The 26092-nt window shown below is 36.1% G+C and overlaps 2 pseudogenes; both read right to left on the reverse strand.

The window, feature by feature from the left end:
- The window catches only part of LOC149255573 ((R)-linalool synthase 2, chloroplastic-like), a 149499-nt pseudogene extending 126324 nt beyond the window's left edge, over positions 1-23175 (reverse strand).
- On the reverse strand, positions 10294-22410 carry LOC149255575 ((R)-linalool synthase 1, chloroplastic-like; annotated as a pseudogene).
- Positions 23176-26092: the final 2917 nt, after the last annotated feature.

A 26092-nucleotide genomic window follows, 5' to 3' on the forward strand; every position in this document is an offset into this window, starting at 1 on the left:
TCCACTTCCATGGGCTTCTTGAAACGATTAGAGACTACATGACTGTAGGAGGGAGTAGAACTGCCCCCTTCTCGGTCCTCCATGGTACCCAACACCAAAATCCTGCTACAAACCCTAGTTCTACGCGTTTTTCCTCCTCAAGGTCCGCCAGCAAATCTCGCCCCTATCCTCCGTAACTGAATCGAAAATATGTTTTACTTATTATTTAATTCTTTATATTTTTAACTTTTTTTTTTAGTTTTTAAATTCTTATCCTTTATAGGATAATTTTGTTTTTTTTTTTTACATTTTTATGTTTGATTTTTGTTTTGTTAATTTTTTGTTTATGTTTTTTCTTTCTTTTTTTTTTTTTGGTCTTTTTTGTATAGTTGATTTTTATTTTTGTTTTTAATATATATTTTTATTTACGATTTGCAATTTTTTTTAACTTTTTTCTTTTTCTTTTTTTCATTGTTTTAATTTTTAATTTTATGTTTTCATTATTCTTTTGAAATTTTAATGTTTTTCGGACTCATGATAAAATCCTTTGCACCATCATTTCAAAATGTTGAAAATTTACCCTAGAAAAAAAAAGTGTTATTCCAGCATCAACACTTTTTGTTTTGAGGGTGTTTTTTGCACAATTTTTGCACATAAAAATTTAGTTTTATTGACATTTTTTAAAAATGTTGAAAATTGACCATAAAAAAAATCCATCATTCCAGTATCAACACTTTTCATTTTTCAAGGTGTTTTTTGCACATTCTGTGCACAAAAAATTCATTTTCACTGCCATTTTTAAAACATGTTCAAAATTGACCCTAAAAAAAAAACCATCATTCGAGTATACACACTTTTCGTTTTTAGCACTGTTTTTCATATTTTTTCGGGGTTTTTTGGCCAAAGTTCCCGTTTTGAGTTTATAGTTCCCGCTTCAAAGTTTACATTGTTGTAAATTAAACTTATGTAAAACATCCTACAAACCAGGTCATAGTAAGGAATTTCCCAAACTCAGAAATAGATAAGTTAACTGATAACTTATTAGATGACAAGTTATATTAGTAAAATTTAGATAATAGTCACAATCATGCAAGTGATCATGAGATTCATGAAGATGGAGACCAATACACCATTAAAACATTCATTACCATCCTACACAAGTAAAATAGTTAGTAAACCATGAATATTCAGTGATTGAAGCATTCATTCATGAATCATACAAAACCATATATTAACAATTAACATAACAAGCATAGTCATATATGGATAAATTGTAATACTTATTTGAGTGATTTAAAATTGTTAGGAATTGAAGGAGGGACTTCCACTCTCCACCCAACCATAGCCCAACCACACTGTAATATCTCTTGCAATTAGCCACCCCGAAGTTGGATCCAGAGTCCAAGGGGATGCTTCTAAAGGGAAAATTCACATCAACTACTTGGTCAAACACTCAAGAGATGAATCCCATTGCCTAGGTGGTTCATTAACTAACCTTTCGATAGTAAGAACTAGAGTGACTCACTTACTCTTTGAGATTCACATCACAGGGCATCACCCAAATTAAAAAGGGGAGTGTTTTTTTAGTTTCTGAAGATTGAACTCGCTATGAAGGTGGTTAATCACCCAATTAGAAAGCACTTAGCAAGCACTAAGTTATTCATCAGCCTAACTGCAAGCACCTAATGGTTTAACCCAAGGATTGATTCCACTATGAAGGTGGTTCATTAACTAGTTAGCAAGCACTTAGAAAGCACTAAGTGGTTCATTAGCCTAACTGCAAGTACCCAGTGGTTTAACCCAAGGATTGATTCCAATATAAAGGTAGTTCATTAGGCAATTAAAAATAAGCACTTATCAAGCACTAATTGGTTCATCAACCTAACTAAAAGCTCTTACTGGTTTAACCCAGGGATTGATTCCAATATGAAGGTGGTTGATCAGTGAGTTAGCAAGCACTTGGCAAGAATTAAGTGAGTCATCAACTTAACTACAAGCACCCAATGGTTTAGCTAGGGATTGATTCCAAATGAAGGTGGTTCATCAGCCTAACCATAAGCACACAATGGTTTAATTCAATCACAAAACTACATACTAGAGACATACATTGACAAGGGGATTTTAGTGGCCTCAATCACTATCAAGGTAGTTAACACCCAAATACATAGGGCACTGGCTCAAGGTCATACAACCTTCGAATTTAGAAGGGGAGAAAAAAAATATAGTTTCATAGGAAGCTTTAAACAATGAATTGTTAAGCAAATTCCTTCTCGTCTAACAAGTGAAGAGAACCCTATATTCATTTCAACTATGTATATATAGAATTTCTCTTGTGTCCTTTCGCATCGCCTTGGCTCTTCTGTGCCTTCGCCTTCCAAGTTGTCTCTTCAATTCGTAAGAGGAAAGGATGAGAATGGGAATTGCCCATTCCAATATTTACTCTTCATAAATGAATTGTTATCAAATATGCCAACTGTAGTTCAACCCCAATTGCGTCACATTAAAACCTATAAGGTAAAATGACTTTTCTCAGTTGTGAGTGGTTATGAAATTTAATTCAAGAGGGTTTACCTTTTAAAGTCATGCAAGGAAAATAAGCAATTCCCCTTAGAACTCAGATCTATAAGCTGTCCCTTCCTCCAACAAATGTAATTAAATTTAATTAATAAATGACAACTGCTAAAACAAAGGTTCAACCAAACTTTGGTCTATCGGACCTAAAGAAACGAATTATTATTTAGTTTGATTTAAGATTTTATTCCTATGCTCAAAAATCTTGGAGAGAAGCCTCACGAGCTCACTATAATTTTGACATTGTAAAAGGCTAGGAAGGTCGGTATTGCAACAAAGATTATGAAACTGAGATCGAATGTGGTTGTACACGGGGCACTCTAAGAGGAAGTTATTTTCATCCTCGATGTTCATATTCTCACAGAGATGACAGATCCTTTCCACCCATGGTGTTTTAGGAACTGCCCAACGACCTATTTCACTATGGAGCTCATGAGAGTTCATTCTAATCTTGGCTATATTAATTTTCTTCTTTGAGCTAGTTAAAACAGAGAGATACTATTGATCTTCTAGGGTGGGGTTGATGACCTCCTTATAATATCTTAATTTTCTTTTAGTTGCTAAATCTTTCTCACACCACATTTTTTCTTTGAACTTAGAAGTAACAATATTTTTAATGCTATTAATGTTTTGCAATCAAACATTCTCGTCGATCTCCCAATGGTTTAACCAGGCCCTGGTGTCTTTATACCAACCTTGTTTGAGCCTTAGGTGGTTTTGGATGGAATTTAAAGCTAGCTTAGGAAGTCTATGGTCTCCTATGTTATTGATTTTGTGCTTGTACAACAGAAGCCTAGTCATAGCTAGGCTCTCGGTAGGGGAAAGACCCACTTCTATAAGGAGAATAGGATAGGTTGTATTTCTTTTAATTTTGAGGTTATACATTATAAAACGCTTTTGGATTTGCTTAATTTTTCTCCAGGATTTCTAGAGATGCTGCAACGCCAAACCTCACATCCATATAAAATAACAAGAACTGTGACTAAAGTTTCAAAAATGAACTTCTTTCTATCCCACATTACAAGGTTTTCCATTTTACAATTATTTTCAAGACCAAAATAATCTTTCCACCCCCCATTAATAATTTTCTCAATGTTATAGTTCTACTTGAGCTTGTGATGAATATCAATTCCTAGGTACTTATAAGAAGACACTTCCTCCAAGTTACTATTTTCATAAATAAAATTAGCATAAGTGTCCTTCTTGGATTTGATAATCATAACTTTTTTTTTGTCAGTGTTAACAGTCATACCCATGGTAGAGCAGAAATCCTTAAGAAGTCTAAGTTGCTTATCAAGATCAGATGGGCACCTTGCGAGAAGAACAATATCGTCAGCATATAGAAGAAAGATGATGACTATCCCAACTAAGATCGTGGCAACATAGTCTGCTTCCTCTAAACAACCTTCTAGCTTGTCGATGTAAATGCCAAATAGGGTAGGGGAGAGGGCGCAACCTTGTTTAACTATGATATTACACTTAATATCTTTCAATCACCCCTCATTACTCTTTAACTTGGCAATTACATTCTCGTATAACCTTATAGTGACAACTCTCAACTCAAAAGGAACCTTTAGCTCTTTTAATCTATTCCATAGGTTGTTTCTAGGAACCATATCGAAAGCCTTTCTAAGGTCCATAAAGCAACAAAAGAGATTGGATTTATTATTACGGCATTCCTCCACAATGATCCTAAGCGTAACGAGGTGGTTTGTTGTTGAGTGTTGCCTTCTAAAACCCGCTTGGCCTTTAGCCCGGTTACCTTCACTTTCAAGCCATATGCTCAACTTCTTTTCCAAAATAATACCATATAACTTGGCTAAGAGAGGGCTGATCATAATTAACTGATAGTTAGAGGGGTTATTTGTATCCCCACTTTTAAAAATAGGGATAATGAGGCTCTAAGTGCATGGTTTAAAGAACCCTTGCTTGATCGCTTGATTGAAAAGATTTTGGATGTCGGGGATGAGAACAGGACCTCCAATTTTTAAGGTTTCCGCCCAGTAACCTTCAATGTCCTTAGCTTTCCCATTTTCAAGGCATTTAACCCCAAAATCAATATCTTCTAATGATAAAACTTCTTTTGTTGTGAGCAGGGTTTCAAAGTTATCCATGACATTTGGAGATTCATAAAGCTTTTTAAGATAGGAATTCCACTCGTGTAAAGCAATTTTATTATTATCTTTAGTTTTCCTAGTTAGAATCTGCCTCCAAAATTTCTTAGGAGCTACCTTAGAGAGGTGTAAGAGATTCTCCTGTCTTTTACGAATATACGAACTTTTTTCCTTTTAGTTAGGGCTTTGTATATTTTTATCTTGCTGATTTTAAGAGATTCATCAACAACTTCCTTAATTTCTCTCCTTACACTTTTACAATCTTCGTCATACCATGGGTTGGTTTTGCTATTTCTTTTATTACTTGAAACTTCAATTGAGAACTTGTTAATATAATATGAGATGGTTGTAGTAAAATTATGATAGAGGTCTTTTATGTTGTCTATACTAGATAAAGGAAGCAAAGTAATTTTTAATTCATTTAGAAAGAGATCATTTTTATTTTTATCAAAGATTAAGTTCTTTTGGCTATAAGGATTATCTTCTATGGGATCTCTATGCATGACAAAATTGAGAGTTATAAGTAGAGGCCTATGATCAAAGCCACGCTCGTGGTCATTTAAGATGTCAAAATTTATTATTTCGTTGTATAAAGGGATATCGGAAATAACATAGTCTACCACATTGCTACCAAGCCCATGGATGCAGCTCATCTGGCTAGAATTGGGCCACTTCTTTAGACATTGCAAATTATGAGATCCTGAGCACTACAGAGCTTGACTAGCTCCGACCCAAAAAAATTCTCCCGAGGTCTTCAGAGCTCCTTTTGTACCGGCTAGCCAGAGTAAGGTCTTCGTCTAACGAGAGAGGATTAGGGTTGGAATGATTGGTTAGAAGAATAGCTTGGTTGCTTGAAGTTTGAGCATTAAAGTCACCCATTAAAAGGATATTACCTTCATTCCTTAGGCTAGAAATATCATTCTCTAAACCATTGTAAGGACTATTTTTATCTAGATTCTTTTTCTTATAGAAGTTAGAATTGATGGGGGAAAAATAACAGATTGCTATGTAGGTCTTTTTATCATTAATGTCAGTAATCTCTATCCAACTATATTGGTTGTAAGGGTCGTTTTTATAAATCCTAGCATGGGGGGAGATGTTCTTCTTAATGTAACAAGCTATACCCCCAATGCCTCTACGGGAGGATCACTTGTTCCAGGTAGACCATAGTGCAAAGCCATCTATGTTAGGGACCTTAGATTCTTCGTGCTCCCAAGTTTCAACAAGCAATATAATATCAACATCATTCGAGATCCAACTTAGCTTGGGGCCTTTGTTCCATGGAAAGCCCCGACAATTCCAAGAAAGAATTCGGAGCATGTTGAATTGCTATTTATTACTATATTTTTGGTTTCTATCTCGAATAATGGCTTTTCTATTTCTGATTATTGCCCATTTTCCTTCCTTCCTAGCTTATTTTACCTTTTGAACCTCCTTTCTTAATTCTGCTTGATCTTCTGGAATGAGATCTTCATTTATAAATATTCTCGTTCCTTTTAGACTTGAGGTTTTACTAAGTATGTCATACTTATGGTCAACAGAGCTCACCTTTATTTGGATCAACCTTCCTTTATTCTCAGTTAATTTCCCCAACCTTTTTGCTTCTGTGAGACACGTTGTTTCAATTTGTAATCTATTATGTAATTTTGTATAGGCTATGGCTAAAGTATCCTCGTCTACCTCCTTTTTCAAACCGAAGATTATAAGGTTCAAGGCCCTTTTGTTACGCTCATGGTCTAATTCTATCAAATTTTTCATTTCATTTTTAATTGGTTTGATATCTAATTTACCTGCCACACTATATAGGGTGAGATGGCTATTAACTTTTTCTTCTAGTTCTTTAATCATGTCCTTTATTTTAAGACTCTCTAAAGTATCATCATCTCCTTACTGGGATGTTTGGTTCGTATCTTGGTTTTGTTTTTCTATAACCTGCAACCTAGTCTCCATTGCCTCCATTTTATTCTCCAATAGTTCTATTTTATTTTCTATTTGCTTTTAGATCTTGTCTTCAAGACATGTGAATTTATTATCTAGCATGGCTTCTAACTCTATTTGTAGCTTGACTTCTCTTTCTTCTCTACGTTTCTCTAAAGACTCTATATACTCATAAAGGCTCTGTAAAGTAACTGTGCTAGGTCTACCTTTGGTAATCTTTGGTAGTTGTGGTGAATTATTCAAATATATGACCAGGTATGTATTACAAAAAGATAAGGAATGTGTGCACCTGATATCAGCAAACTGGACCGCAGACCACACGTGCCCTGGACAAACCACAGCTCGCAAACCAGATTGGATCAACAAAATAAAAAATATTATCGCCTCAGATTCCCTGATTTCCGAAGAAAAGTTTTGAAACACCGACAATAAAAAATTAACTAGAGTTAGTAACTCGGTTTCGTTCAGTCCCATGCCTTGGCCTCCCACCACGTGTAAGGGATCTGCACCGAATATCAGAGATCAGTGATCTCCGCACGCTAAAAGTTCAATGGCCGTTGAATACGACGAACCAGAGAGAGGGGCCTCTGTCAGAAAATAGTTAAAGGCTATGCATAACTAACCCTTTCGGTCATCTACCACAAGTCCATGACTCATGGGACGGACTGGAAGTATTTTTACTGTTCCGCGTGATTCCCAGTCATCCGCCAAAGAACTTAGAATAAGAATGAGTGTTCTTCCTCCTCAAGGGTTGTATCCTTGGAAAATAGAGATTCATCGGAGTTGTAGAAGTTAGGGCTTGCTTCTCCATGCCCACACTAGAGAAGTAATTCCACCAACTACTATATTCCTATGTTGCCTTAACGTGGGACTCCAGAATTCTTCGGCTTCACCACTTTTTCCAGCTATTCCACCACCTCAAATCCATCTATGTCCGTGCAATTTATTGTTTCTCAAGAGGGGTTAACACACAAATCTAGATCGTATATGGAGCCCTCAACATAGTCCATCAATTTGATGGGGTTACGCAGGATTCCATCGCAAGTCCGTTAAAGTAATGAGATTTGGGAGGAGAATGAATAGGGTTTACGTAAACCCAGGTTTCGTTTATGCTGTTTTTGTCATTGAGTTCAGCTCTTCTCTAGGGTTTATGGCAGTAGGGAAAATGGAGAGCGTTAATGGAGCTCAATGGCAAGAGCCCTCACAAGCTTCATTTCATCGGAATATATTGTTAGGATTCGACTCTTCTCTGTTATAGACGATGGCAGGGTACGCTATGGCTTGCAACTTATGGGCCGCAGAGATCCGAGACTGTAGAGACTATATATATATATATAGTAAGCATGGCTAAATTATATTATCTAAGCTAAATTTGTAGTATTTATAGCCATGAGTTTCGTCTTTGCCTCAAAGCAAGGAAACCAGATAGATAAGACAAGAGTACTCTGCCCCTCGAGGGGGCAACTAGAGCTTACACTGTTTTTAAAAAATATGGAACCGTATGAGTTCCATAGGAGGGCAAGGCCTCGAGGTGTCTAGATCGTGCACTGATGAAAGATGATCGTTTCAGGTTGAGGCAGAGCAAAAAGATCCTCTGTCTCCAAATTGACATTCTTAGGTTGAGTTGCAACGGTGTTATCACACTTGAAATTTCCAAAGAGAAAAGATATTTTGCGAGCCATTTACCAAAAGGAGAAAACAACAGACCTCAAGTTGCTCAGGATGTCACCAGATGATGTGAACTGTTATGATGCCAGACAAAAGTCGAGTTGGAGCCACCATGTGCCTAAGAGATTCCACGAGCCTGCATTGAACTGGTCTTTGCAATCGCCCTCTGGTCACACAAATCTAGGGAATATATAAATATATTTCATTTCATTTCTTCATATAAATTTTGTACATTTTACTTTTATCTCTCTCTCTCTCTCTCTCTCTCGCTATATATATATATATATATATATATATATATATATATATATATATATAAACAATGTAGAGATGTATATTGTAGATTTCATTATATATAAATATGTATATACATTTCATTTACAATATACACAATGACCTATATTTCTTTTATAATTTACATTACATTTTATTTCATTTCACTTTAATATTATTTTACATTTCATTTTTTACATAAATAATGTTCATTTTACTTTAATAAATATATATAAACAATGTACAAATATATATTGTACATTTCATTTATATATAAATATGGATGTATATTTCATTTACAATGCACACACTAATCTACATTTCCTTTATAATTTACATTTCATTTCAGTTCAATATTTAATATATATATAAATCATCTACATTTCATTTATATTTATAAATAATGTACATTCAGTTTAATAAATAGTGAACAAATAAACAATACACAAATTATAATAAATAATGTAAAAATAAAAATGGAACATTTCACTCTAATAAATAATGAAAAAATAAAAATTTTACATTTCACTTTAATGTGCATTTTGGTTTATAAAAATCTCTTTTTCACTTTAATGTGCATTTTGGTTTATAATAATGCACGTCTTACTTTTTACAAATGTTTTCATCCATGTACGTCTAATTTTGGCTTTGTACCTTCTGACTTTGTTGTCGCGGATCACATTTCCAACACACAACAACGTCCATTGTGTAAAATAAATAATAGTTAGACTACATTAATTAATCGTCAAATATATAATATTAAAATAATTTAATAATTTAATTAATTATCTAATTATAATATTAAAATAATTAAATAATTTAATTAATTATTTAATTATAATATTAAAATAATTAAATAATTATTAAATTTTAATACATTGTTGATGAATGTATAATTTAACATTTACAAAATTTTTGATGTGATCGATGTTTGGTATTCGATCGAAATTATCACATGTTGTGAAGTTTCCAAGTCAACCTGTGCAACGCGTGATAGCATGTTCATCCGAAGGTATGTGACAAGCGATCAAAGCAATTATAAAGGCCTCCACATCCTTGATTGCTTCCCACATGATGATTGATAACTATGTCGGAATTGCTCTCACATTGTTGTTTTGCATGGTGGCGAGTAAGGTTTTCAATTTTATTTTTGAACCATATGTAGAGTTGAGAGAGTACATGTTTACGAGTTTATTTATGAATTTATAGTTATTGTTTTGAGCATAGCAATGGTTACCAATTTATTATAAATAGAATTTGAAGAGAACTAATTTCAAGAATTGAACCCCATCCATGGAAGGACAGAAGGGCTTTCGTCTCCACTTAATTTCTGATTCATTGAACCCACTATTTTTAATTCGTTAAATCTTTCCCTCTGAAATCAAATTTCATTTAGCTTCATACATTTATATTCAAAATTTCTCAATCCTCCCTTTAGAATTGAGATATGAATTACTTTTCTAAATTTTTTATTCTCATCATTATATAACTCACGAAGATAGGGCTCAAATGATTTTATTCACAATAACATGAGTCCCTTCTAAAACCTAATATTTTATATTATCTCCATCCCATAATGTTAAAATCATTGCATGTATATTTCAAAAGTAGCAACATAACTAAAAAGTTTACCCTTACCCTACATTCTTGAGCTTCAATCATCTGATGAGGACCCCGACCCCACATTCTTGAGCTTCACGCATCTGATGAGGCTTTATTGCCATGCATAACATGTAGATTAAATTTGTAGTTATAAAGGCACAAGCTCAATGACGGTTGTCATGACCAAATTCTTTATTTCATAGTTCGCAACGCTGAAGCCATCTCTCAGAATGTCAAATGCATGTTTCTTGGAAGTGGTTGGAACATTGCTTTCAGGTCTCAGATACTCCCAATTTAGTTCTTCCTTGAGTAATTTGCTAACCACGGAGTTGATATGATTGATCGCATCTTTCTCTGTTGACTCGGGATTCTCTTTCATATAACATGATATACACGAAGATTTTTCTCCACGGCTCCTCTCAGCCTGCACTTTCAATGCCAGTAAATTGTTTATCCAACTCTAAATTAGAACCAATCATGCAATCCAAAGAAAAACTCCTTCCATTAGATTTAATAGAGAGGGTCACAGGAGATACCTGGTAGGTGTGAATGTGGCCTTTTAGTGGGATTCTCATGTCCGTCGGATTTATGAATATTTGGGGAATCTGTAATCGACTTAAGCTCAGAGAAATAGTTGTGTATGTATGCTTTGTTACTCTACATACAACCTTTCGGGCATAGCTGAGCGTGTCTCGACCTTGAGACTTTTCTGCTTCTCCTGCCATTTCGTTAACGGTTTGGTAAAGCACCATATAGACTCCTTTCATATATTCTGGAAGCCACTCTGTTGCAGACGGATGCCACCTGATCATATAAACACAAATTTTGGTCAAGTAAATTAGTTCCCAAAGATTAATGGAGCGATGAAGCTTACATTCTTCTAAAATTCTTTGAATTGGTCAATGCCAGTACAACCTCTTAACTGTCGCTGTGAAGAGTTCTAGCTCATCCATCATTCCAAAGGTGTCGTGCCAAGATGACTTATTTTGGCAAATCCAAGTTTGAACGAAGAATGTTGAGGTTCACTATGAATGCAACATGCCAAAGTGTAATATTCCACGTGATGATGTCGAGGGAAGGTCATTTGAGAGAAACCCGAATCTTTCCACCATCTACACACAAAGTTCATAGATTTCACGTTATTTTATAGTCGACCACTCAAATCCTAGTTTGTCTGCTAAATAGATATTATCTGATGACATAACTCATCACATTACCTGGAGAGAAGTTTTAGCTCTTGCTGTTGTGAAGAGTGAAACATATTGAACTCCAACTTTGCAAGTTCTTAAAGTTTTTGGGTCTTCATATTTGGTGTCCTGGAAACAAACAAATGTAACAAACATTAATAGAAATTTTTACAGGAAATCTAAATTGTTAAGACAGATATTTTTGTGAAACGCGACAATGTCCCATGTCTTAATTGGAAAAACAACATCAAATGGCCTAACTATGTTCGTTTATATATTCAACTTCATCGTGTTAGACCAGAGCATACATAACTCGCAGCAGATTCATACTCAGAGACTTAGACGACAATAGCAGAGAATAATTCACAGAGACAGACAAATGGAGAAACAACAAGATTACTCAGTTAGACATAGCAGAATAGATAAAACAATCAATAGAGAATAGAAATCTCTTTACATTACATAACAGGCTTGGGCCTTGGCTTGCTTTCCTTGGCCAAAGAAATTACAAATTTATAGAGGCAGAAGAAGGATCTAGAATCCTGTATGTGATTCAAATGGAGATCTGGAATGATCTAGAAACTAATGGCGGTGTAGAAAGATCTAGAATCCTGGAGATCTAGAAAGATCTAGAATCCTGCATGAATTTGGCTTCACACTTAACATTCTCCCACTTGAAGCCAAATAAGAGTCATCAAGTCACACCGAGTCCTACCATGCCTCTACATAACTCATGTTTATTTCATGGTAGAATCTTAGTGAGCATATCAGCAGGGTTCCTATCTGTATGGATCTTTTCCAAGGATAATTGTTCTTCCTCCAACACATGCCGGATCCAATGGTACCTTAAGTCAATGTGCTTGGTTTTTGAATGAAATGCTGGGTTTTTCGCCAAGTGAATGGCACTCTGACTATCACAATATAACACATACTTGTCCTGCTTTATTCCTATCTCTCCTAGGAATCGCTGCATCCACAACATCTCTTTACAAGCTTCTGTTGCAGCTATGTACTCTGCTTCTGTTGTAGAGAGGGCTACTATTCTTTGTAGCCTTGACACCTAAGATACTGCTGCACCTACAAATGTATACAAATAACCTATAGTGGACTTTCTGGTATCCATATCTCCAGCCATATCCGCATCTGTAAATCCTTCAAGCACAGTCTCATCATGACCAAAACATAAACAATAATGACTAGTACCCTTGAGATACCTCAAAATCCATTTTACTGCTTGCCAATGTTGTTTTCCTGGATTAGCAAGGAACCTACTCACTACTCCCACTGAATATGCAATGTCTGGTCGTGTGCATACCATGGCGTACATCAAACTGCCAACTGTTGAAGCATAGGGAATCTTGCTTATCTCTTCTTTCTCCTTGTCATCACTAGGACATAATTCAGTACTTAGCTTGAACTGGGCTACAAGGGGTGTACCAACTGGCTTGGCATCCTTCATATTAAACCTGTCAAGCACCTTCTTGATATATTTTTCTTGTGATAGCCACAACCTTTTGTTTTTCCTGTCATGCATAATCCGCATGCCCAATATCTGTTGTGATGGTCCCAAATCCTTCATTGAAAATTTGCTACCCAAATCTTTCTTTAACCTATTGATCTTATTCTTATCATGCCCAATAATCAACATGTCATCCACATATAACAATAAAATGATATACTTTCCTTGATCATACCTCTTGATATAGACACAATGGTTAGCTTCCAACCTCTAAAAACCATGTTCCAACATGAATGAATCAAATTTCTTGTACCATTGTCGAGGTGCCTATTTCAACCCATAGAGACTCTTCTTCAACCTACAAACAAGGCCTTCTTTGCCTTTTTCTATGAAGCCTTCTGGCTGCTCCATATAAATTTATTCCTCCAATTCACCATGAAGGAATGCAGTTTTTACATCTAAACTGTTCACATTCTAGGTCTAAAGCAACAATTAGACCAAGAATGACTCTAATGGATGACATTTTAACAACAGGTGAGAAAATTTCAGTGAAGTCAACACCTTATTTTTGGGCAAAACCTTTCACCACCAGCCTTGCTTTATACCTCCCCTTAGAGCCTTTCTACCTTTTGGGAGGTTTACCAACTCCCAAGTTTTATTTTCCTGCAAATAGTTCATTTCTTCTTCCATTTCTTTCTTCCATTCTTTACTGTGCTCAACTTTACAAGCTTATGAGGCCTAGAAGATCTGCGAACCAACTGTGGTGGTGCATTATCAAGTTGAATCTCCTGTAAAGGTTCCTGCAAGATTCCTTCTTCTTGTTGTTCATTATTTTCCACTTGTTGTTCTTCATGCTCCTGAATTTGCTGTTCATTTTCTTGTATTGGTGGTATGTTTTCCTGCTGCTCTTCAAACCTGTCAATAACCTTCTTGACCTCCAACTCACCTACAGTCCTCTTGAACATTTCTGACTCATTAAATATAACATCCCTGCTTCTAATAATTTTATGTTTGACTGGATCCCATAGATGATAACCAAGATCTTCATCCGCATATCCCAAAAAAATGCATTTCATAGATTTATCATCTAGCTTAGTTCTATTTTCTTTGGGAATATGTACGAATGCTTCACATCCAAAGATTTTCAAGTGAGAATAATTCAAATTCTTACCGGTCCAAAATTCCTCAAGGAGACCACCATCCAAGGCTACAGTTGGAGATCTATTTATGAGGTAGCAAGCGGTCCTGACTGCTTCAGCCCAAAAATTCTTCTCCAAACCGGAATTGGACAACATATTTCGCACCTTTTCCATAATAGTACGATGTTGGGTTGTGTTATATTCTTTCCACATAGTTAACAGGGGGTTTGAAGGGCACCCGTAACCCCACTTTATGGGGTCCAGGGCAGCGCCCCGGAAAATTTTGGTTTTGGACGCTATGTTAGGTTGGGCGGACCCACCTATGCTTTTGTGCATGATTTTCGCACATGTTTTTTGGACGCGATGGTTTTCGGTCCATGGTATTGGACGCGATGGTTTTTGGTCCATGGTATTGGATGCTTCAGCATGTATAAATATGTATTGTAACATTGAAAGGAACATAATGAAAAATCAAGCTGGTAGTCCCGGTTTTGGGATCCAGGGGAAAATCTCTGTGTATATGTGTTATGATCTCGCATTGTTTATTTTCTGTGTTTTAGAATTCGTATGCAGGTAATTTTTGTATGGCGTTAAAACCTACATTTGATTTCAGAGCTGTTTTGGCTTCAAGGGGACACCTTTGTTGCTGAGGGGTTTCGCTTGGGCCTGTGGTAGACCCTGTTCAGTGGGAGATCTGCGAGATCGATTCTGGTAGTGAAAGAAGATAGCGAGCAGCGGAAAGATAGAGATCGAGAAATTTAATGGTCAGAGTTTTGAGTTGTGGAAACTCAAGATGGAGGATCTGTTGGTGGATAAAGACCAGTGGATCACAGTAGATCCAGGTACTGAACCAACGGGAGTGTCCGATGAAGAATGGAAGAAGTTGGATTGGAAGGCAAAGAGCACAATACGATTGCGTGTCTCAGATTCAATATTACTGAATGTATCAGGGGAAGCTACGGTGAAGGCTTTGTGGGACAAGTTAGGGACTTTGTACCAATCTAAGTCTCTGGTGAATAAATTGTTCATGCGGAAAAAGCTGTATAACCTGAGGATGAAAGATGGAAACTCGGTGACAGAGCATCTGAATGCATTTAATACTGTGGTAAGTCAGTTAGCATCTGTTGATATTAAAATTTCAGATGAAGATAAGTGCATCAATTTGTTTTGTTCTCTACCAGATTCGTGGGATAGTTTGCTTATTGCAATAGGTAGCAATGCAACTGCCTTGCATTTTGATGAAATAGTCTCATCCTTGTTGATGGAGGAGATGAGACAAAAAAATATGGAGGGCCAAAATGGTGATGCCTTGTCTGTACGAGGGCGGACCCAGAACAGAAACAAAAATAAGTCATCGAGTGGTAGATCTAAATCTAAAGGGAGATCTAAATCTCCAGGAAAACTTGTAAAGGTGGTGTGCTAGAAATGTGGAAAGGAAGGGCACTACAAAAGGGACTGTAAATCTAAAGCTCCTGACAAAGGAAAGGGATCTGATGAGGCTCATTCTGGGGATGTGTACTTGGCTTCTTCAAGTACACATGTAGATCATGAGGCATGGTTGATTCACTCAGGTGCATCCTTTCACTTCACTCCCCATAGAGAGTGGTTCTGCGAGTATGAGAAATATGATGGTGGTGATGTCTTCTTGGGGGATGACAGGAAGGCTAGAATCATTGGTCGCGGAAAAGTAAAGTTGAAGTTGCAAGGTAGAAGGGTTAGAACGCTTCCAGGTGTTCTACATATTCCTGCATTAGCCAGAAATCGAATTTCTGTTAGCAAGCTGGATGATGCAGGTGTAAAAACAGTGTTCGAGAAGGATCCCTGGAAGATGGTTCGGGGAGCACTGGTATTGATGCGGGGAGTTCGGATTGGAACTCTGTACAAGCTGCAAGGTAGCACTGTTATTGATGGGTGCAATAGTTCTGTGGTCCCTGAAAGTGAAGCAGAAAATCTAGTGGTCTCTGGAGAGAAGACCATGCTGTGGCATCAAAGGATTGGACATATTGGAGAAAAGGGCCTTCGGATACTTCATGGTAAAGGTATGGTAGAAGGTATGAGTAATAGCTCTCTGGATTTTGATTTCTATGAAAATTGTGTATATGGGAAGCAGAATCGGGTGAGTTTCCCCTCTAGTAGTAAGAGGGCGACACAGATATTAGAACTTGTGCACAGTGATGTGTTTGGACCTGTGAAGGTTCCATCACTGGGTAAGTCTGTGTACTATCTATCATTTATAGATGACTTCTCAAGGAATACATGGAGATATTTCCTTAAGAAGAAATCTGAAGTCTTTGACAGGTTTAAAGAATTTAAGGCTTTGGTGGGAAACCAGACAGAGAAGAAGATAAAGGTGCTGAGGACAGATAACGGTGGAGAGTTTTGCAATAAAGAATTTGAAGAATTCTGTAAGAAGTGTGGTATAGCATGGCAGAAGACTACTCCATATATACCTCAGCAAAATGGAGTTGTAGAAAGAATGAATAAGACGTTAATGGAAAGGGCAAGAAGCATGCTCAGTGGTGTCGGGTTAGGACAGAAATTCTGGGCACAGGTGGTGGATACTGCATGCTACTTGGTCAATAGGTCACCTTCATCAGCGTTGGAGGATATGACTCCACAAGAGGTATGGACCGGTAAGAAACCCTCTCTTTCACATCTGAGGTTATTTGGATGTGATGCATATGTACATGTTCCAAAGGAGAAACGAAACAAACTCCAGTTTTGAGAAGATCAGTTGGAGAAAGAAGGTAACCTGAAAGGTATATTCCATCTGCTTTCTGTTCAAATTTTGCTTTATCTATTACTGACGATGATCCTAGAACTATGAAGGAAGCAGTAGATTCAGAGGATGGAAAAATCTGGAAAGAGGCCATGGTTGATGAAATGGCATCTTTGCACAAAAATGAGGCTTGGGATCTGGTGGAGTTGCCGGCTGGAAGGAAACCCATTGGCAGTGAATGGGTGTTAAAAAAGAAGACAAATGCAGAAGAAAAAGTGGAGAAATACAAAGCTCGGTTGGTAGCAAAAGGTTATTCCCAGGTGCCGGGAATTGATTTTGGTGATTTTTTTCTCCTGTTGCCAAGGTAACTTCTATTATATTACTTTTATCTGTTGCTGCTGCTTTAGATTTTTAGGTAGAACAGATGGATGTGAAGACAACATTTCTTCACGGGGATCTGGAAGAGGAAATCTACATGAAGCAACCTGAAGGCTTTGCAGCAAAGGGTAAGAAAGAACTGGTATGCAAGTTAAAGAAGTCTTTGTATGGGTTAAAACAGTCACCAAGGATGTGGTATCAGAAATTTGATACATTTATACAGGGACTTGGCTTCACCAGAAGCAAAGCAGATCACTGTGTGTATTTTAAATTAATTGGTGACCATGTTATTTATCTAGTCTTATATGTGGATGATATGTTGCTGGTTGGAAATGACAAAGAAATTATCCAGGATTTGAAGACCCAATTGTCCTCCAAATTCGACATGAAAGATCTTGGTGATGAAAACTATATTTTGGGCATGGAAATTAAAAGAGATCGGGCAAAGAGGAAGCTCTGGTTAAACCAGAGGAAGTATGTTGAGACAATACTGCAGAGGTTTAATATGCAGGATAGTAAACCAGTCAAGGTTCCTAATCCTGTAGGTGTGAGGTTATCTGCTGAACAATGTCCCAAGACACAAGAAGAGGAAGAGGACATGTCCTGTGTTCCATATGCAAGTGCAGTCAGTAGCCTGATGTATGCAATGGTCTGTACTAGACCAGACATTGCACATGCAGTGGGAGTATTGAGCAGGTTTATGCCAAAACCAGGAAAGGAGCATTGGACAACAGTGAAGCGGGTTTTCAGGTATTTGCGTGGCACTAGTGATTATGGTCTGTGCTACCAAGGAAGACTAGGATTGGACAGAGTGTTGGATATTCGTGGCTTTGTTGATGCAGACTGGGCTGGAGATCTGGATCAGAGAAGATCTACAAGTGGGTATGTGTTTAACCTATTTGGAGGTGCAATCAGTTGGATGAGTAAGAAACAATCTATAGTGGCACTATCAACTACAGAGGCAGAATACATGGAAACCACTCATGCAAGCAAGGAAGTAGTTTGGTTGCAGATATTGTGTTCAAGTATGGGGTTAGTACAGGAAGCTATATGGATAGACTGTGACAGCCAAAGTGCAATTTTCTTGGCAAAGAACTCTGCATATCATTCAAAGACAAAGCACATTGATGTTCAGTATCACTTTGTGAGGGATATGATAGAAGACAAAAAGGTGTTGCCTGTAAAGGTGGACACTTTGAAGATACTGCAGATGCAGTGACAAAATCTGTGATCTCTGAGAAGTTCTCTTGGTGTAGAGAGACAATGGGCATCTCAGGGCTGGGAAAATGACTAAGCTCTCTTGTGGCCCCCCTGTGGAAAGGAAACAACAAGTGGGAGAATGCTGGGTTGTGTTATATTCTTTCCACGTAGTTAACAGGGGGTTTGAAGGGCATCTGTAACCCCACTTTATGGGGTCTGGGGCAGCGCCTCGGAAAATTTTGGTTTTGGACCCTATGTTAGGTTGGGCAGACCCACCTATGGTTTTGTGCATGATTTTTGCACATGTTTTTTGGATGCTATGGTTTTCGGTCCATGGTATTGGATGCTTCGGCATGTATAAATATGTATTGTAACATTGAAAGGAACATAATGAAAAATCAAGCTAGTAGTCCCGGTTTTGGCATCCAGGGGAAAATATCTGTGTATATGTGTTTTATGTGTTATGATCTCGCATTGTTTATTTTCGGTGTTTTAGAATTCATATGCAGGTAATTTCTCTATGGGGTTAAAACCTACATTTGGTTTTAGAGCCATTTTGGCTTCAAGGGGATGCTTTTGTTGCTGAGGGGTTTCGCTCGGGCCTGTGGTAGACCCTGTTCAGTGGGAGTTCTGTGAGATCGATTCTGGTGGTGAAAGAAGATGGCGAGCAGTGGAAAGATAGAGATCAATCTAATAATTTTATGTTTGACTGGATCCCATAGACGATAACCAAGATCTTCATCCACATATCCCAAAAAAATGCATTTCATAGATTTATCATCTAGCTTAGTTCTATTTTCTTTAGGAATATGTACGAATGCTTCACATCCAAAGATTTTCAAGTGAGAATAATTCAAATTCTTACCAGTCCAAACTTCTTCAGGGAGATTTCCATCCAAGGTTGTAGTTGGAGATCTATTTATGAGGTAGCAAGCGGTCCTGACTGCTTCAGCCCAAAAATTCTTCTCCAAACCGGAATTGGACAACATACTTCGCACCTTTTCCATAATGGTGCGATTCATCCTTTCTGCGACACCATTTTGTTGAGGAGTACCAGGAACAGTCTTCTCATGCTTTATGCCAAACCTGTTACAATATTCCTTAAATGCATTTGAGCAATATTCTCCACCATTATCTGTTCTTAAACACTTCAGCGATTTGTTAGTCTCTCTTTCAACAGCAACATGGAATTTTTGAAATATTCCAAACACTTCACTTTTATTTTTCATAGGATATGCCCAAACCTTCCTGGATGCATCATCTATAAATGTTACAAAATATGATGTTCCTCCTAATGATTTGATGTTAACAAGCCCAAACACATCTGAGTGTACCAATTCTAACACATTTTTCTTTCTGTCATGGCCACCTCTAAGGAATGAAACCCTTCTTTGTCTACCATATATACAATGCTCACAAATATCAAGATTGTAGGATTTCAAACCTGGCAATAAATTTTTATCAACAAGGATTTTTAAACCCTTCTTGCTCATGTGACCCAAACGCTTATGCCACAAATCTGCTGAATTTCTTTCTTTTGTTACAACAGCCAAATCTAATTTTCCTATCAGTGTCTTCAATGTGTATAATGTTCCTATCTTGGGTCCTTTGGCCACGACTAATGCACCTTTGTTAATTTTCCAGCCTCATTTTCCAAAGCTTGTCGAATAACCTTCATCATCCAGTCATCCCATAGAGACTAAACTCATGCACATTTTTGGTACATGTCTGACTTGTTTCAACAATATATCTTTTCCATTTTTCATCTTGATCTGGACATCTCCCACTCCAACAATATTACAAAAATGAATATTCCCCAAATGCACTCTACCATAATCACCAGGATTATATGAAACAAAACTATCTTTGCATGGGGTTACATGGTGAGATGCCCCAGAGTCAAGTATCCAATCAAAGCTACTACTAGATGTATATACGCATGCATCATCTATTGAAATAGTAAACAACACATCACCATCTCTGGCTACAGCAGCAGTCTTACCTTCATTTGTGCTGGATGACTTGTGATTTGTACTAGACGGTCTCTTATCCTTTTGTCCTTTCTTCCAGAATCGACATTCTTTCTTCATGTGCCCGGGTTTGCCACAATGAAAGCAGATGATTTTGCCTCTCCTTGATTTTTATCGGCCTCTTGATCTTGATCGCCCTTGCCGGCCTTGATCCATTCTCCTACCACGATCAGCTAGAGCTAGAGCCTCTCCTCCCTGGTTTTCCGCAATTGACTTGCGTCACAGCTCCTCATTCATTAAACTACTGCTCACATCATCAAACTTCGGGTCCCTGCAGTTGTTGAAGTGCTCATAGCTACAATTAAATTTTCCCAGCTGACTGGCATAGAACACATTAACAAAATAGCTCTAATTTCATCATCTAAAATGATTTTAACAGAGGCAAGCTGATTAGTAATAATATTAAATGCATTCAAGTGCTCAGCAACTAAAACACCCTCCTTCATTTTGAGATTATAAAACTTCTTCATCAAGAACACTTTGTTTGATGCTGTGTTCTTCTCATATAGATCATGGAGCTTCTTCCATAATCCTTCTGCCGTCTTTTCTCTAAACACATTGAAATAAACGTTCTTTGCTAAATATTGGCGGATTGTTGCAATCACCCTTCTATCTAGCTTATTCCACTCTTCATTTGTCATCGATGAGGGTTTCTTTGTTGTGCCCTCAATCGGCAAAAACTGATCCTTTAAAATCAGTATATCTTCCATCCGTGATTTCCATAGGGAAAAATTAGCCCCGCTCAACTTCTCCATATCTATAACTGTTGTCGCCATTTTCAATCAAATTCACGCCCCAAAACACAAAAACTCCTCTTAAAAATGAAACTTTAATTATTACTCTTTAAAATTTAGTAATAATGACCTTCCTCCTTTTAAAATACCCTTTTCAAAATTCCTACTCCTTTTTAAAATATACTTTTCAAAATTCCAACATATAATTATATATGTTTCATAATAAATATAAAAACATATATAATGTTTTAACCTTTTCACATTTCAAACATACATATGTTGGTTTGAGAAAAAAAAAACTTGACGTATACATGCAAGCTTGATGTAAAAAAAACTTACAAACACCACGTTTCAACTCCAAACTCCACGGATCTCCACGTTTCAAACTCCAACAACACGTTTCAACATAGATCCATGACCTTGCTTTTCTTGCAGCAACTACCTTTTAGTTCCAGTGTTCCTCAGCTATTTCCTAGACAGATCCTTCAACAGCTCCAGGGGTAACAACCAATGTTTTAACGAATGCTGCCAGAGTAAGGCGATGGCACTAAGCGGCTTGCACAGTGGATATTCGACCCTAGCTCTGATACCAGTTGTTAGACCAGAGCATACATAACTCACAAAAAATTCATATTCAAAGACTTAGACGACAATAGCAGAGAATAATTCACAAAGACAGACAAATGGAGAAACAACAAGATTACTCAGTCAGAAACAACGGAATAGATAAAACAATCACTGGAGAACAGAAATCACTTTGCATTACATAACAGGCTTGGGCCTTGGCTTGCTTTCCTTGGCCAAAGAAATTACAAATTTATAGAGGCAAAAGAAAGATCTAGAATCTTGTATGTGATTCAGATATAGATCTGGAATGATCTAGAACTAATGGCAGTGTAGAAAGATCTAGAATCCTGGAGATCTAGAAAGATCTAGAATCTTGTGTGAATTTGGCTTCACACTTAACACATCGAAATCTAATAAGGTTCTGGAATTTTCTCCACAGAGGTGGATCAAATCTTTGCAAATAGAAACATGTTGTTACACGATGAAATCATGGACCTACAAATAAATGGGGTCCTGTCCAAATATGTCGATGTAGTTCCTTGCTTCCAATCTTAGCAAATTTATATGCCAACTATATTCCAGAACGTACGATATCTGCCAACAACAAAATTTATATTGTAAAATACAGATCGCAACATATGTGTAAATTTATACTGTAAAATACAAATCGCAATAGATCGCAAAATCTTGTATATGGTTAACAAAAATAATTGTTCAATTTAAGATAGGAGGATATTATTATCTTATATATATATGAATAAGCATGAGTATGAGGATTCGTCTTCTTATTGATTAGCTGAGGACCTGCAGTGTATTTAGTTGTTTTGAGACATATTTTTGTGGGATGGACATATTAGAAGAAAAGATATGTAAATGAAAACTTTGCTTTTAATGAAAACGAAATTCATTTTTTATTTCGAAAAACAAAAAAGAGAAAAAGTATGAGGATTGCAGTGGAGCAAATATTGTAGAAAATATATGAAGATGGGAAGGTGGAAAACACTGGAAAAATATATGAGGATATGGAAAGGGCATATATATATAAAAGAGAATGGATGGAAAGAAAAAAATATAGGACAAGTTTATTGAGTTGCAGGAATTGCTAGGATGACTATTTTAGGCTTAATTGTTTGGATGATTATTTTAGGTCGAATTGTCAGGAAGAACATTTTTTGTCGGAATTTGGGCAATTTTTTTTCAACAAATCTTGCGCAAGGAGTGTTTAAATCATGTTTTTGAAGGTGGAAATGGATTCAGCACCATCAAAAACCTCTAGAGCACCCAAAATATTACACGAAAAGAAAAACTTCAAAGATGAAAATTACTCCATAAGGCATGAAAATTACCCCCATAAGGCATTGAGAGGGACTGTATGAAATTATGGTCCCAGAGGTTGGAATGATGATTGGCTATGCGTCTCTGTACACCATCATCGGATATAGAGATTGTCCAACACATGCAGATCGAAGTTGAGATCGTTCTGCTGACGCCCTTAACCTCACTAGGACTCACCAACGATTTGTGCATGTGCCATCTGGGAGCCAATGATGCGATAGAAACCAAAGCCATAGCCATTCCTACTTGATATGATATGATATACTAAAAAGTGAGGCAGCTCAAAATAATGAATTGAAATTCTGCGAGATCCACCTTACCTGGGTTACTTATATATAGGCAAATATCCAGTAGTGAGCAAATTATTGGTATATATGATCAAATATTAAGCATGATGTAAGTGAGTCAATTATTGGTATATATGGACATATGCAAATGAGCCAATTATTTATTGTCTTTTTTATCCTATCCATGGGATATCTCATCCACACCTTACAAAATGCAAAAATAGTAAACTAGGAACTAGCTTACTGTTATCGTATCTGCTATCTATATTATATATATGAGAGAGTACATCTCATTGTTGGTTTGCCTCGACTAATCGCAAACGTAACAAGATGTACGACTTTCTGTAATTTTACCATGAGGTGATGTCTAAGAGAAAAAATGTAATCTCTTTAAGAATCGTGTATTTCATTTTCTGCGTTTTTGCTTTTTCGTACTTTTAAGTGTGATTCACGACTAAGCCACATTGTTGGTCGAATTTCTTTCTATCGCAATAGGATGAATTGTGTATTTCTATTCTCATATTTTTGAAGGGATTTGGAAGTTTTGAAGGTGGATTTTTCCGGTTAAATCTCTTTAAAATTTGGCAGGAATTTATTGAAATCACAAGCTTGATGTGTAATCCTATGCAATCCAAGTGCATTCAGGATTTTCAAGGGTGCTGAATCCATATATATAGTCAAAAATCCTAGTTTAAATAACACAAATCAAGATTTCACCTTAAATTTTTCCACCAGATTCCGGCAAAAAAAGTTAAAAAAGTCACACTAGACAACTCCCTTTTGAAATGAAATAGGCTTTCAAGTTACTAAGTTCATTAGGATTAAGATACTATATACAAAAGGAAAAAAAATTAAAAAATTAATTTTAAAGTTCATTAGGATTAAGATAGTTTATGAGAAAGATTGTTTTTTTTATTTTGTTGATGTATTTGGTTTTCTTCTATGAAGGCTTACAATAAACATTTTCAGCTCTTCACTAAATAGATTATCTCAAGAGCTAGCTACTAGAATATCGTGTTGTCTTTGAAACTGTCTTCTAAAATAAAATGCTTTTCTATTTTCACTTTTTCTGAAAAACAAAAAATACATATTCTTTCCTCCCACACTTCTATGAAGGTTTACAATAAACGTTTTTAACTCTTCACTAAATAGATTATCTCAAGAGCTAGCTGCTAGAATATCATGTTGTCTTTGAAGCTGTCTTCTAAAATGAAATTCTTTTCTGTTTCTACTTTTTCTAAAAAAAAATACATACTCTTTCCTCCTATTCTTTTAGCCCTTACCAAAGCATTAACATCTGAGTTGACGAAAATTAATCTTTAACTTACTAAAGAAAATACAATCATTAAAACCCATCATCCAAATCATCAATGGCATCTCCTTCTGTCGAAGTCTTTGACTGAACAACACTGTAAAATCTGGCGAATCGCTTATCGCATATTCACCGACCAGCTCAGTAAGCCTCCAACTATCCATACATGTTCAATAAATAAATAGAATACACCTCACGATGAGCCAATCACACAAATCCTTTGTTTTCGGAGGGCTAAAAAGTCTTTATCTTGTACTGTTAGCGGTTACTTCAAGAACAAATGACAAAGGGTTTCGTATATATTTTGAACACAAACATATTAAGTTACATTGAAAAAAAAAAGGGCATAATAAGTCTCAGAGATGAGATTAGGAAGTTGTTGAAAAATTAATATGTCAAAATTTATTAATTATGAAACTAATGATACCGAAAACAGAGATGACTCACTTCAAAGAAAGATATGTCAATTTTATTTTTATAAGAAAATGGAGTAGTTATATATATTAATGATTTAAAATAACATTTTATTCACTACAATCCATTATTGTATTTCAATTTTATTCTAGAAAACATTTTAATATAAAAATGCAGTAGTTATATATTAATGATTTTTTCTTGTAAATGTTGTTTATAATAGAAAGTAGAAAAAGAATAATGAAAAGGATAAAAAATAACAATTTATTAATTATAAGTAATTAGTATGGTTATATAAATTAAATAGCTGGTCTTATAGGGGTGAAAACATTTGTACCTTATGATACATCTATCTTTTTCAAGACATTTAATAAAACATCTAACAAGATTCTTAACTATGAAGACCCTTAACCTGTAAATAGGCTTTGTTACAATACCATGGCATACTAATACCACATTCCAAAAAAACCATAACTTTGTTCATATGACATTTTTTTAATTAAACTATTTAATTTAAAAGACAAAAAGAGCATAACTACTCATGAGATCAATCACAACCTTTGATTTGTGACCACTACTAGAAATGTTTTAGAATATTCTATGGAAGTTAAATCCTTACCATCCATCTAATAATTATTGATATTTAAATTAAAATTGTTGAAGTCCTATTTCAAAATAGGTACACCTATTCACATAATTATTCAAGCTAATCACACAATTTATTAGAATATAATAAATATGGTGTATAAAGATGATGTGTAGTAAATCTAGTTAACTTCTCAAATATATAGCTTTTATTTATGAAAAGGTTGAGGCTCTTTTATAGATGGGCGTAGGAATAACTCCACATGTGTTATTTTTCATTAAGGTGTTAGGTCCCTATACTACTAGTGTAACCCCTTATTGTTATTAGTGCAATTTCCTTATTATATTGTTGTGCCTGTGTAGTCCCCATATTGTTATTATTGTGCGCCATAGAAGCCTGCTATTGTTATTATTGTGCCCTTACATTATTATTGTTATGTCGGCTCCGATTATATTATGATCCCTTAGGCTCCTATATATATAAAGGAGGTATTGTCATTTGTATCATCCAAGAATTGTTCATTTGTGTAATGTAAAGGAGGTTGCCCCCTTGAAGAGGCTAAATTCTAAGGCGTTGATCTTTCTTTTCTATCTTTTTGTG

This window comes from Pinus tabuliformis, chromosome 7 (genome assembly GCF_031772625.1).
Source record: "Pinus tabuliformis cultivar Carrire ecotype Pingquan chromosome 7, CPIR1, whole genome shotgun sequence".
NCBI lineage: Eukaryota > Viridiplantae > Streptophyta > Pinopsida > Pinales > Pinaceae > Pinus > Pinus tabuliformis.